Source organism: Ambystoma mexicanum, chromosome 1p, assembly GCF_040938575.1.
Source record: "Ambystoma mexicanum isolate Mex_15411 chromosome 1p, UKY_AmexF1_1, whole genome shotgun sequence".
In the NCBI taxonomy this organism is placed as follows: domain Eukaryota; kingdom Metazoa; phylum Chordata; class Amphibia; order Caudata; family Ambystomatidae; genus Ambystoma; species Ambystoma mexicanum.
This window is the reverse complement of record NC_090921.1, coordinates 831,876,743-831,892,022: the sequence shown is the minus strand read 5'-3', so window position 1 is coordinate 831,892,022 and position 15,280 is coordinate 831,876,743. Positions and strand designations below refer to the sequence as shown.

The window sequence follows — 15,280 nt, the reverse complement described above, 5'->3', positions numbered from 1 at the left end:
AATCTTTACTTAAGAGAGAATGGACTTGAAAGAGCTCAGTGCAACAAAACCTGTGAAAAAACCTTAGTTGAATTGACTTTAATGTGATAGTTTAATGCAACAAAACCCTTCAAATTTGGCACTCCGAGAATAGTGTTGCTCATCCCTTGGGCACATTGATGACATCACAGATTGTATCACTTGTCACATATGGCATGGCATTGCATAGATATGGCATGACAAAACCCTTGAAAGTCAGTGAAAAATCTTTAGTTAAGAGAGAATTAACTTAAAAGAGCTCAGTGCAACAAAACCTGTGAAAAAAACTTAGTTGAATTGACTTTAATGTTATAATTTAATGCACCGAAACCCTTCAAAGTTGGCACTCACAGACTAGTGTTGTTCTTCCCATGGGTACACTGATGACATCACAGATTATGTCACTTGTTACATCGACATTAGTGTCACCGGAACCTAGAGCAAACTACTGATATCCAAGATGACATCACTGCATACATCATTGGAAACTACCATCAGATTAAAATAATTCTCTTGGTCTATTTCGAGACATATGGCAAACATGTTGTATAGACATCTGTGTAGTGCATCCTAACAGAAATGTAATAAACCTCAGGACCCCTTACAGGGGATGAAGTGGCCACTGGTCCTGGCTTCAGATCAGTACAGGTGGCTACTTTGGGTGGCATGGTGGTGCCTGAAGCATGGCTGAAGGCAATGACCCCGACATGGTGGCCATTGGTCAGGGCCACAGGCTATGGCCAGTGGCCCATGGTCCCTTTACTACAAACCTTACATTTCATACCTTATCCGGATAAGTGGCTACTGGGCCTAGGTCTACAGGCCCACAGAACCTATATGCGGGTTGAGTGGCCAACAGGGCCTGGCCTCATGCCAGGTGCAATGGCTACTTTATGTGGCTTGGCCAGTCATGTGGCATGACCGAAGGCCATGCTCCAGGCAATGTGGCAACAGGCCATGGCTAATATCAGTGTTGTCTAGTTTCCAGTGGGTTCATTGATGATGTCATCAGTGTGCTCATGGGATACGCAACAGGAGACTTAGTTAAGGTAGCACAACTTCCAACACTTGTAGAATGTAAAGGGTTTTGTTGCAATGAACCATCGCTTTGCATCAGTTCAATTAAAGTATCTATAGTTAAGAACAATTGAGGTGATAGTAGGTGTTGGAAGTGATGTTAACCTTACATCATAGTCTCCCATCAGTGTCATCCATTATGTAATTTATAATATCATTGCTAATGCCATCTGTGATATCATATATGTACTACTGGACTGATCAAATGGAGGGATTTCGAGTAAACGTTGTCATAACTTCAGCTCCCACAAAGTGTATGGGTTTTGTTGCGAGAAATGCTTTCACCTTAGCCGTCTCTGAACTGACTTTTTTGCAGTATATTTCAAGGGTTTTGTTATGCGATATCTTCTTGACACACCTCTAGGAATACATGGCCCACTGGCCACAGCCTTCAACATGGCCACTTGTCACATTGCACTAAATATGCTGAAAGACTACTAGGCCATGGCCCAATGGCCATGGCCTTCAGCCCTGCCACTTTGCACCAATGAGGGTGACAGACCAAGCCCCAATGGGGATGGCATTCGGCCAAAACCACTCACCACTTGGCACCAATTGGTGAAAGACTAGGAACCACTGGCCATGGCCTTCGGTTGGGCACCTCTCCTCTTTAGTAGTAAACAACCATGTCACACAGGTCATGGCTTTTGGCCAAGATTTCCTTTGGGGTGAACAAGCAATGTACAAATTAATTTAACGTAACTTAACAAATGCACCAATTACGTTGCCACTTTCCAGCTATTAGAGTAAAACACAATGACGCACTATCCAGTGTTTCACGCCTTTTTCCTTTTTTTGTTTCCTCCTCTTTCATTCCCGCATGTTTTTCACCAGAGAATTTCCAGCAGGAACCTAACCATTAAAACCACTATGAGGATATTACTGCTCTGTGAGAATGGTTCCAGCAGAAACACAACGCCTTCTCATTACCACGGTAAGTCGAAAACGCCTTAAAACTAAAATGTCTTCCACAGTCACCCTCGCACTTCTCCTTTTTTAGTCTACCCAATTCCCCCTACTGGAAAGGTGCCCCGTATCCCTCTATTAATATAGTTATCCCCTTGTTTCTTCCTCTGACTATTTCAATTCCAGCATTAATCTCATTCTTCCCCTGGAATCCTGCAGTAATGCAAACATTATCTGACTAAAAAAAGGCCTTGTTAGCCCATCCCAAAGTGTCAAACTCACCCCTTGGTCCCCTTTCACCCTCCTCAGATCCTCCCTGATTTCAAACCTCCACTTCCCAAATATCAGTTTGAACTCTTTCTTTTTCTGTGCCGCTGGATTATCACGGGAACAGCTTGCACTGAGACAACAAATGATAGCTTCTTCTTTTATGGCACACATCTGTCCAGCAAAGTTTGCTCTGTGCATGTCTAAAGGATGCCCCTTCATCCCTAGGGGAAGGTCAAGGGACTCAGTCCAAAACCAGTTAGCATTGGAACTCTTTCATGAATTTGCCCTGAATGTTCCAGTTTGAGGATTGTGAGGGGTGTATCAGGCAATATTTTTGGCAGCGTTCAGCCAGTTCCACCAACGGATTAAAAGTTATTAGCAATAGAATATTGGAAAAGGACAATGGTTCACATATTTTACTTTAACTATAGGGTGGCAACCAATAATGTATGTATGTATGGAGGCTTCAACTGCACTGAGAGCAGCACTGAACTCAGCACAACACAATCAGAAGCACTCATTCCAGCTGCCTGAACCTGCCTGCATAGGGTAATGGACCTACACGAAATAACCTGGGTGGATCTACAGGCCGATCATGTGACCACTGATACCAAAACCACCATCTTTGTATGGTATTTATATCCTCAGAAGGGGCTTCAGCTGAGCTGAGAAGAACACTGAGCTGAGTCCACCACCACCAGAGGCACTCATTCCCGCTGACAGAGGCTGCCTTTAGGGGGCGATGGATCTACAAGTACCAACCATGGTCAATCTGCGGGTTGACCAAGTGTCCTCTGACCACAAAACTGCAATATTTGAGGGGACTTTCCATCCTCAGAAGAGGACGCAACTGGGATGAAATGATCACTGGGCTAGGCACAATACGACCAGAGGCACTCATTGTTGTCTGAGGCAGCCTGCATAGAGGAGTAGACTTCCAAGAAAAAAACAGGGTCGATCTATGGGTTGATCATGTGACACTGACCACAAAACTGCCATCTTTGAAAGGTCTATCATCTTAAAATGGGGCTTGAACTGGAATGAGGGGAACACAGAGCTCAGCCCACCACCACCAGAGTCCCTCATTCCAGCTGCCTGAGGCTGCCTGCAGAGGACAAAGGACCTACAAGTACCAGGGTAGAGCTACGTGCTGATCATATGACCCTTGATACTAAAACCACCATCTTGAAATGGTATTTCTATCCTCAGAAGAGGCTTTAACTGGGCTGAGAGGAACACTGAGCTCAGCCCAGCACGACCAAAGGCACTCATTCGAGCTGCCTGGGGCTGCCTGCAGATGGCAATAGTTCTACAAGAACCAGACAGGGCCAATCCATGGGCTGATCACACGATCGTGGGCAAGCTTTATCAGGAAACCTGCTTAGGGCCATCCTGCCCTGGAGCGTCCATTTAAGTGTGGAAGGTAGGATAGATCCCCACTTAGGAGTGCCATTTTGCAATCTGCAGCTCCGCTCGCAGTCTTATGTCCAGATCCTTACCATCATCCTGTGATCCTGTAGCTGCTGCTCTCACTGTCAAACGATAAGGGGAACCAATACTAGAAAAACAGAAAAGATAACCTGTAACAGCAATATCAAGCAACAATTTAATTTTTCATTACAAATTTAATCAGTTCATGAATTCCAAAACAAGTCATCAGAAAAAATATAAATTAAACATGCAACGATCATGCACAAGCCACCAACAACCACATCAAATATCATACTCCATCATTCCACATGCATCACTACCTACATCCAAACTCATTAAAACCTACAGAGGTGCATACAATTCTGCACAAAATTCACACAAAGAAAAATAAATAGAAATCATCAATGCAATAAAACAGTAGCGAAGGGAAGAGATGGTAAATGAGCTCTTAATTCCATTTTCAGGCTACTGGCAACACACCCATCCGGTTTTCGACGTCAGAATTAATTATTGCACGTCATCATTAAGGGAACAATACATCAAATCACTGCAGGCCACACTATTCAAAAGGGACAGGTGGTTTCATTCAAATTGAGAAAGCCGAGATGTAAATCAAGCAGTATAGACTGGAGTCCAAGAAATCACCCAAGGGACAATGCAATGGGGACCAAGCGATGTGAACGCGGCAGAGCAGGCGCCCATAGATGCGGCACGATCAGTTCACCAATATAGGCATGTAGTGAAGGCTTCACAATGTGGGTTCTTGCATCTAGAAATAGCGGTCCCGGGTGGCAAACTGACCAAAGGCAGTGAATGCCAAATTTGTGAAGCCTTCACTATATGCCATTTGTGAGCTGACCGTGCTGAGCCTATGGGTGCCTTTTGTGCCGGGTTCACATCGCTTGGCCCCAGTTGCATTGTCCCTGGCGGTGAGCCTGCTAAGCTTGTCATGCCCTAGGGGCAGGGAAAGAGGGATCCCGTTTGGGGTGGCCCCACCTTGGAGGACAGAAAATCCCTGCACAGGGGTATGTGTTACCCTGCCTTGTCTTCTGAAGATATTATCTTTGTTGGTTATACAGGGATTGGAAAAGATAACTGTGTGAATATCCCTAGAGAAGTGGCTGCTATGGATTCTGACCCTTTACTGTTGCCATCCTTGAATGAAGCGCAGGACCAATGGATTGTCTCGTCTCTTTACAGGGAGGAACACAAAGGTCCTGTGAGACTGAGAGAGAGAGAAAGAGAGAGAGAGAGAGAAAGAGAGAGAGAGAGAGAGAGAAAGAGAGAGAGAGAGAGAGAGAGAGAGAGAGATAGGGGAAGAGAGAGAGACACACACACAAGTGGAACCCCCTTTCAGGGATATAAAAAAAGAGAAAAAGAAGAAAAGGATCCCTGATGTCAAGCCATGCAGAGATCCATTTGATTGGAAAAAGAAAAATATTAGAGTAAATGTCCCTCGTGGATGGCCAGGCAAGGGTTCCTTTACTCCAAAAAAAGAAAAAACAGTTGCTCTGACCAGCAGGGGCACCTGAAATCCTCATCGCCATGCCCCTTATCCCCCCAGGTGGCCTGCTGATACCGCCGGGCCCCAGGCACATCAGAAATACCGGCAGAACTGCCCTCCGCTGGGTGCGCCGAATATTACAGTCCTCCTGGGCTATGTAGACAAATCAAAGGGGGCGGCCCACGAGGACTCCCCAGGTTGCACCTGGCAGACGCAGCCCGGGTTTAGGAGAGTTGTGTGGAGCCCCCCTACGCTGCATCTGATTGCTCGGCTGCTACTTACATAAGTAGCCAAAGCAAAGACTTTGGGCCCCCAAAACACTGCTGCTGCTGGCTGCCCATTCAAAGAACAGTTGCCAACACCACAGAGAAGACCATAGAGCCATCATTCCTATAGAAGAACATCAAGCACAGCAAGACCATTGAGACAGCCCTGGCCAGATTGTCTCCCAAGTAATGACAATATATAGAGTTTTCTTTTTTTTTCAGTGCTTTTAGGGCTGTTTATATTTTTAATGAACTGTTTTTAAAAATGTTACAAGGGACTCTTTTTTACATGTTGGATATTAGTTACGCAGTTGCTTTGGTCCTATATTAGTTTAATATAGTGCCTTATGTTTCCCCACTTTTAATTTTTTTTACAAAACTCATAAAAAAGCCTGCTGGTGTACCAGAAGAAAGGACAAGTGAAACTAAGAACAACTAAAAGAACCGTACACCAGCATTTCTTTGTCTGCCTTTCCTTTTGTGAGCCAGTTATTCTAACCTAGTGTTTTTATCCTTACGGTCATTTGGGAGGAATCCATCCTGCCCTAACCTTTGCCTTTCTGTCCCTTCTCCACGCCACAGAGGAGCTCACCAGGGTGATCTTGAACCCAGGTAAGTGGGGTTGGAGACAGATAAGAGGAGGTTCAAGTATTTGGTGAAGGTATATAGAAAGTGTATTATGTGCCCACCTACACCTGTCTACCAATAAGGTGCATGGTACCATCCTCCTGCTACAAAAGCCTGCAGAGTAAGGCAGAGTAGGGAACATCCCCCTTTGAGCTGGAACCAGAAAGCAGCACCACACAGACAGCATGGAGAGGGAGGAGCAGAAAACTTGCAGAGCGTTGCTGCCTTCTGCACAGCTGGGAGCCAGAGGAGCTCACCCTCACCGAATTTAAAAGAGAGGCAACCATCAAAAAGACGGTTGACTGGAACCTGCTGGAATTGATGTTGACATCCTGCTGATCGCCAACGGGAAGAACCAATGCAAGCAAACTGATGAGGAAGATCAGAGGAACACCAGAGTTGCAGTGCCGCACCAGAGGAGACCACCTCCCATAAGGAACACAGGCAGAGCAAAGAAGGGATACAGTGCATCCAGGGAACTGGGAGGAGGGGCAGAGAGGCCTGGCCATAGCCAAAGATGGGGCAAGAAACCAGATACCCCAGGAAGTGTTAGAAACCAAATACTCAGAGTAGGGTTGAGAAACTAGATAACTCCAGAAGGGGTGAGAAACATGATAACCCAGGAAGGGGTGAAACACTGCATAACCCAAGAAGGGGTGAGAAATCCAATAACCCAAGATGGGACAAGAAATAAGATACCCCATGATGGGGTGAGAGACAAGATATCCCAAGGCGAGGTGAGAGGTAGGAGACCCTAAGGTGGGCTGAGAGACAGAAGATCCCATGACGAGGTGTGAGAAGCTGAGTACCAAGGCAGTGCGGGGGATGAGCAGGACCCCAATGCATGGTAGAGTAACAAACCTGCCAGACGGGTAGAAGGAAGAAATACCCCAAGGAAGATTGAGAGACACGATATGTCAGGACTGAGTAGTACATGCCAACCCAAAAAGACAGAGACTGTAATGCAAAAAGAAGAGGTAGAATAAACAGACATCAGGCAAACCTGAACTTTTAGTTACATCACTGGGCAAGTGGCCTGGGAGAAACCAAAGTGGCATTTGTGTGGGGGTCTGACCAGATCTGGTTTGTTTGAGTTTGTCTTATCTTTTTGTTAGTGGTAGGGACAGGATTCACTGTAGATTAAGCTTTGGACAGAGGACCGTTTTGTGTTAACCAGACATACTGACGAGTGCCTTTTATTATTTTCTTTATAGAGTAGGGTAAACATCTCCTTAGAGGTAGGGATACAATAGGCCTTACTTTCTGTTCAGAATAAAGTTTGACATGTGAAATGATCTCTTGTCCGCCTCCTGAGTCTGACTTAGCACAGGGTGAGAAAGTATACAGGAGAGAGCCAGGATTACAAAGCAACAGCAACTGGAAATGTAACCAAGATCCACAGTGTGACCCACACACCTGAAAACAATCCATGTTTTTTTTGTTTGTTGAATATGTATGGCTGCTGTTGTTCTATATGGGTCAACACTAGTAAACCATGTGTTAAGGTTGGCCCTGTCAATGATAATCGATAATAGGTGATCGATAACAAAATGAATTGAGTAACACCAAGTGCAAGAAAAAATCCATCTTTATTCGAATATAAACGACCGGGAGTGCATGCAACACAGCATTCTCTCAACAGTACAATGTAAAACACAAGCTTTTAAATCAAATATGCATCACAAATGATGTCATGGTTAGTGATAAGAAAACACTTCTATTTACTTGTCATATTGGTTAATAAGGTATACCACATATACATTCTATATGCGAGGGCTACTACTTTTAGGTATTCCTTAACTGGTGGCTCCTCCTACGTTCGTCCTACTAAAATGTTACACTTCGTTCTAACAAATAATTGATTGAGAATGTTCTACATTAGCCAATGTGGCAGACAACATTCTAATTGGTTGATAGTTTGTTCATCCCACCTTAGGCACATTCATGTGATGCCAGGGTGCGTGATGAGGAAGGGGAGATGAAAGGACCATTATGATTCAGTTTGAAGAAGGTACTCCCTTCTCGTTCCCAGGTTTGAGGCCTTATCTGCCACTGTGTTTGTGAGCTTGACATGTCGTTGGAGTATGGATGCACAACAGGAGTATCAGGTGCACCATCTAGTTAGGCCTGGAATAAATTATCTCTGTTCCGAGCACGTGGTAGAAGACCACTGTTCAGAGCTAATTTTCTTCTATTTATTTAGGTTTTCTGCTATCCTATGCCATGTGTGCTGCAATGTGAGTTTTTTCATTAGGAGGTCATTTGGCATGGTGGCTATTCGCACCTGGAGATCAAGGCTGTCTGTTTTTTCTCACTGCTACCAACTGAAACCAGTCAACTTTAGTTGCATGCTGTGTGCCTATGAAGAATGTTATCTGGTGTGTTTTCGAATCCCCGTCAGGGCCCCCTTCCTTACTGACCTTGATGCCTGAGGGTCTGTCTGAACATCGTGGGGCTTGGGATTGTGTGCAAAGCAGTTTTGATGTCAGGATTCAGTATTTCAGAATAAAGGCATTTCAAATTTCTGTCTACAAAATGGTGGTACTGTAGTTAATTCTCTGCCACGTTAATATTCTTTGTTGCATGCCGCCATACATCATTCCCTGCCCAGGTATTCGACAACCTATCCCTAGCCACGTCCATCTCCATGCTACTTCTTTAACGCTATCTTTGTATTCTGCAACCTTTCCCTAAACATTTGAGTGCACCCTACTTCTCACTTCTCACCCTATTCCTTATGATGGCTGCATTACCTCTAATATTTACAAATCACTTCTCAGCTTGTACTTTCGTTCACTTCTATGAACAGGTGGGGGCAGGGCTGGACCTTGTGTTGATCTTATCATCACACATGAGTGAGTTTTTTGGGGGGAATATAATACACTTCAAACTGAAAGACTTCCATAAACTCCCAATTTTGACTCATACTTACAGTGAGATTAAATGATGTGCCCAGCATCAAACACTTGAGCATCGTCTGAAATGTAGGTTTTTGACCACATATATTTCCAGCTTAAGATGTACACATAATTGTCTGGTTGAAGACTCTGTTTTATGGAGATGACTTTAAAAGCACACCAGCCACATACATATATAATACACATTGTTTGAGAACATATTGCGCAAAGAAAGTATGAATGCTGCTTTATTTTACCCATCCTGAATCTAAGACTACTATTTCCAACGTGTAGTGTAAAGTAATGTAAACCTACACAAACCTCCTACAGAGTCACGCTGACATTGTTATTGCTGCAGTCCATGCGCCCCATCATTTTAGCCACTCAACAATTCCACTTCAAGTGCCTGTTCCCATCCCTGGTCGCTTTGAGTTGTAAATGGATGCTGAAAGAGGTGTTAAAAAGACAGTTGAGACCCCAGGGTTGGGGGGCAGGGGGGGGTGGGCGGTGTGCAGCCCTGGCAGTTGAGGTCTTTGAGGTGAGATAGACAGGGCAGAGGATCAGCAGGGGGAGAGGCGTCAACATTTCCTTCTTGGAAGCTTGCAAAATCCACCTCTGCGCTTACCCCAAACTCCGTGCATGTCCAAACCATTTTGAAAACTGGATCAGGCAAACTCAAGATATGCAGTTTCAAAAAGTAAAAATTAAACTATATATCTTTACATGCTCCGTAGTGCTGCCGTAGTGCTGGAGGGACAAAATTAAAGAAAGACAATTGTCTACTGAACGTAATGAACGAGCTGGCCTAAAGCTATACAGAAACCAGTCAGGTGAAGCACTGCACTACAAGATGGTCTCTCAGTGATACACTCAGGGCAGTTTAGTGCTTTACAAATACCTGCTGAACTAGCATAACATCAGTAGTATGGTTAAAATGAGCCTTAGTGAGTGTAGTATTATTTGGTATAGTATTATACTGTCACCAGAAATAAAGGTGTAGATAGGTGCTGCAAAGGATCGTGAACCTTTTGGAGAAATAAAAGCCATTCTCCAAAATGTTGAAGGTTGAGGAGAGTGTTTTATTACTGGGCTGTGGCTTAAGCTACTGAGCACACTCAAGCAAAGCCGGGCCAACTATATGAGGCGCCTGTCTTACTTAAACTCTTCTTCTGCTGAACGAAATGTACAATTATCAGAAATCTATAGACTGGTTAGACCTGCTCAGTCCAATTTAAGGAGCTGTGACAATCGTCAATACTGTCAACAATATGCTGTGTTCGGCTGGGTTGTGCTCTATGAATGCACCTGTCTGAAGTCTGGAATGCAGCGGGAGATGTCAGTGTGCTGGTATCCAGCCCAGGGCATTCACACATTAGTGTGTCAACTAACCGACCAGAGAGGCTGTCCTGTGTCTGTACCAAACGTGTACTTCACGTCTACAGGTGCCCTGGAGGCAAGCAGATCACAACGCAACCAGTCACCCTATGGGGCATACCCTGCTTGCGTTTAGAGGGGAGGGATCCACAGCAAGCTTGACAAGGGGTGTTTGATGAGATGCCACATCTTTTATGAACTTGAGCCACAGTCTCAGCGGACCGGTGTTTAAAAGTGTTGCTCTGCATTAAGGTTATTTTGGAAGGAGTTTGGTAGCTCACAAAGCATTTGGCATGTTCCTGAATTCTCAATGAAGTTCCTAGAAAATGAAGAAAAAAAACTGCATGGAAGACAGGGATTTAAGTGGCCTTGCACCATGCACCCTCCCCCCGGTCTATGCCAAGGCAGAGTTTGAGATTCGGATTAGGGGCAGGCCATGCCATTGGTCCACCATGGGCATAATAACTCTCACTATTCTGACTGGCAGCATCTGCCATGGCAGGGCTTATCCCTCAATTCCCGAAGGAGTCAAAACCTAATTTGAACCAAATTGAACCCAGACACATCACTTTCACTGATCACTGCAAGTACCCCTAGAAGGAAAGCCTTCGATTATTCAAACTTTCCTTCCTCCTTTTGTCCAAGAGGGAGTTTCCTGCTGCCTGATTTCAAGCAACAAATTGCAGTGTAGGTATTTCCGTTTTGGGGTTTGGACTGGAACAGTGAGTGTGGATCCCCAGCTTTTCTGTAGTTTTGGTTTTGGGTACTATGCTACATGTAATCCTGTGGCTTAAGCAGCTTTCGGTGCTGAGGGGCAGAGGATCCTCAGGGGGCAACTGCATTTGCCCCAAGGTGAGTAGCTGCTGATTGTTTATCTCCTTGGAGGTTGTTTAATATTTCACCCAAATTAGTTTGAGTGATGGAGAATAGAGAGTGAGCCTGAAGCAACATTGAAGTAAGCATAGCCGGATGGTTTTAGCAAAACGCGAACCTGTAGAATTTCCAGGGGTTCAACCGAGTCGAATTTTACGGGGTTTGTCCAAGGTTTGAGATAAGAGGTTCGACGTTGTGTCTAGATAAAAATTGGCGAGTAGAAACTTGGGACAGTCAAAGGGTGGCATATGAAGAGGCAAGAGCTGCTCAGGCTTGTTGCGGAAGGGATGTGTATGCTAGTCAGGTTACAGTAAACTTAAATTGATATTAGGGCCTAGATCAGGGTTCTGCAACCTTTGGCTCTCCAGATGTTTTGAACTACAATTTCAATGATCCCTAAGCATTGACTATGCTGGCCGGATTAGTGAGTGTTGTAGTCCATAATATCTGGAGAGCCAAAGGTGGGAGACCATTTGCTAAAACAGAGTTAGTTTGGAATAATTTGGGTTATATGACAGACATGATTTGTGACAGACATGGTTGGGGTGTGAATTGTGACAGACATGGTTGGGGTGTGAATTGTTGGTGCAGGGGTAGTACATGCATCCTGTAGGAGACCAAAGCTCCAAGAACTTGACAGGTGCATTTACCAATCCTAGGAGAAGACCAAAGCACTGGGAACCCCATGTGCACTTAGGTAGAGGAGATTGCCATAGCACTAAGAACCCCACATGCATTCACTAGGTGTAGGAGAAGGCCAAAGCACTGAGAATCCCACATGCATTTAATAGCATAGGAGATCCCACATGCATTTAATAGCATAGGAGAAGGCCAAAGCACTGAGAATCCCACATGCATTTAATAGCATAGGTGAAGAGCAACGCACTGGGAACCCCATGTGCACTTAGGTGGAGGAGAAGGCCATAGCACTGAGGACCCCAGGTACAATCACTGGGTGCAGGAGAATGCCCAAGCACTGAGAACCCACATGCATTTAATAGCATAGGAGAAGGCCAAAGCACAGAGAATCCCACATGCATGTAGAAGCATAGGTGAAGAGCAACGCACTGGGAACCCCATGTGCACTTAGGTGGAGGAGAAGGCCATAGCACTGAGGACCCCAGGTACAATCACTTGGTGTAGGAGAATGCCCAAGCACTGAGAACCCACATGCATTTAATATAGGATAGGAGAAGGCCAAAGCACTGAGAATCCCACATGCATGTAGTAGCATAGGTGAAGAGCAACGCACTGGAAACCCCATGTGCACTTAGGTGGAGGAGAAGGCCATAGCACTGAGGACCCCAGGTACAATCACTGGGTGCAGGAGAATGCCCAAGCACTGAGAACCCACATGCATTTAATAGCATAGGAGAAGGCCAAAGCACAGAGAATCCTACATGCATTTACTAGCAGAGGTGAAGAGCAACGCACTGCGAACCCCATGTGCACTTAGGTGGAGGAGAAGGCTATAGCACTGAGGACCCCAGGTACAATCACTTGGTGTAGGAGAATGCCCAATCACTGAGAACCCACATGCATTTAATATAGGATAGAAGAAGGCCAAAGCACTGAGATTCCCACATGCATGTAGTAGCATAGGTGAAGAGCAACGCACTGGGAACCCCATGTGCACTTAGGTGGAGGAGAAGGCCATAGCACTGAGGACCCCAGGTACAATCACTTGGTGTAGGAGAATGCCCAAGCACTGAGAACCCACATACATTTAATATAGGATAGGAGAAGGCCAAAGCACTGAGAATCCCACATGCATGTAGAAGCATAGGTGAAGAGCAACGCACTGGGAACCCCATGTGCACTTAGGTGGAGGAGAAGGCCATAGCACTGAGGAGCCCAGGTACAATCACTTGGTGTAGGAGAATGCCCAAGCACTGAGAACCCACATGCATTTAATATAGGATAGGAGAAGGCCAAAGCACTGAGAATCCCACATGCATTTACTAGCAGAGGTGAAGAGCAACGCACTGCGAACCCCATGTGCACTTAGGTGGAGGAGAAGGCTATAGCACTGAGGACCCCAGGTACAATCACTTGGTGTAGGAGAATGCCCAATCACTGAGAACCCACATGCATTTATTATAGGATAGAAGAAGGCCAAAGCACTGAGATTCCCACATGCATGTAGTAGCATAGGTGAAGAGCAACGCACTGGGAACCCCATGTGCACTTAGGTGGAGGAGAAGGCCATAGCACTGAGGACCCCAGGTACAATCACTTGGTGTAGGAGAATGCCCAAGCACTGAGAACCCACATACATTTAATATAGGATAGGAGAAGGCCAAAGCACTGAGAATCCCACATGCATGTAGTAGCATAGGTGAATGCCAAATCACAGGGAAGGCCTCATGCACTTAATAGACAGAAGAGAAATCCACAACACTGAGATCCCCACATGCATTTAATAGGCATAGGAGAAGGACAAAGCCCTCAGAACCCTGTGTGCATTCAGTAGGCGCAGGAGAAGACCATAGCACTTAGAACCCCACGTGAAGTTGCTATGTGGTGGAGAAGGCCATAGCACTGAGACCCTCATGTGCATTTACTAGGCATAGAAGGACCAAGCACTGAGTACCCCATGTACATTTAGTAGTTGGAGGAGAAGGCCATATCACTGAGAAGCCCATGTGAATTAACTAGGTATTGGAGAAGGCCAAAACACTCAGAGCCCCAAGTGCATTTACTTAGCGTGGAACAAGGCCACATAACTGAAAACCCCATGTATCTTTATTCAAGGGAAGTGGTGAATTACATTAACAAGCCTGAATCTACTGTAGCACCCACATATTGTAGGGAAGAGGGCAAGGGTTGGTAAGGAATGTGTCCGCTGGGTATTTTGACCTGCTACAGCAGCACCTGTTTGCATTGGAGAAGTCCAGATAATTTGTGGATCTCTGTGATAGTCATGCCAGCAAATCAGTATCCTCAAAACAGGGGCATTTGTCCCAAAAAGAATCAGGTGCATTGTGACAACATTTAATTGTGGATGCGGTGCCTTTGAACATGCATCAGGTGACAAAGAATGGAGTGCAAGGAGGAGGAGGCAGTTGAGCCACCACCATCCGAGGCACAAGAGGGAAAAGATATGACATCAGCTCTGCAACCGGATTAGGAAGAAGAGGTGATTCCTGAGAATTCCCCACGTCTGATTTCCTTGGAAGCAGATGACAATGAAAAATATGACTACGATTATGCTCCATCCCCTGATTCAAGATCAACACTCAGCAACCTCTTCTTTGATGATACTGCATACATCAAGAGAAGTCGGATCAAAGAAGAGGGTACAGACATTGACATATCCATGCAATTGTCCAGTTCATGCATTGTACACAGACAGCATCCTTCAGACATTTCTCATGTGCCAGTGGACAGTATTTACCCAAAACAGTCCAGAAATACACATGCTTCAGGTTGTAAAACCTTCCAGTCATTCACATTAACATCACCATCCCCTCACCACCCGCACAGCATCCACTGCAGAATACACCAAGTAGAAGAAGGAGCAGAGGTAAGGTCCTGCCTCAGCCCTTTCATAAAATCAGGAAGGTAGAGTTATTTTACATCTTGCCACCTGCCAGATATGCAAGGAAAGTGTCTTGTGAGGCAAGCAGGGCACCATTTTGGGCACCTCTCTCCTGTGAGCCCATGCCAGATTGCATAATGCACATGCTTGGCAAAAGAAAGAGGGAAAGGGCAGTTTCACACCACCCCTTCACTGCGGGTAATGGGCACATTTTGAATACATTGAATGTTGGCCAGTCTAGCCATGTAATAACACTTACAATATTTGCATTACTCTTGATGTCAAGTAAAAAATGCCATGCTTCCTTAAGAAAGTATATGGAGAAGGGCACTACTAATGTAGGCCAGTGTAGCAATGTAATAACACTGATCATGTTTGCATGTCCCTTGATGCCAAGTAAAAAATGCCATGCCACAGTAAGAAGGCACCTCCAATGTGGGAGGGGGGCACTAAATTTAGATGTGGGGATTGGCACACACTCACATACAACACTTTC

The 15,280-nt window shown here is 45.3% G+C and overlaps 1 long non-coding RNA gene across 1 annotated transcript in view; it reads left to right on the top strand.

Moving 5' to 3' along the window:
- Nucleotides 1-1,917: 1,917 nt before the first annotated feature.
- The window catches only part of LOC138581424 (uncharacterized), a 106,321-nt gene continuing 92,958 nt past the window's right edge, over nucleotides 1,918-15,280 (top strand). The window contains exon 1 of the long non-coding RNA XR_011304548.1: nucleotides 1,918-2,029. This is a non-coding gene — a long non-coding RNA (uncharacterized lncRNA). The remainder of the gene's footprint in view (nucleotides 2,030-15,280) is intronic.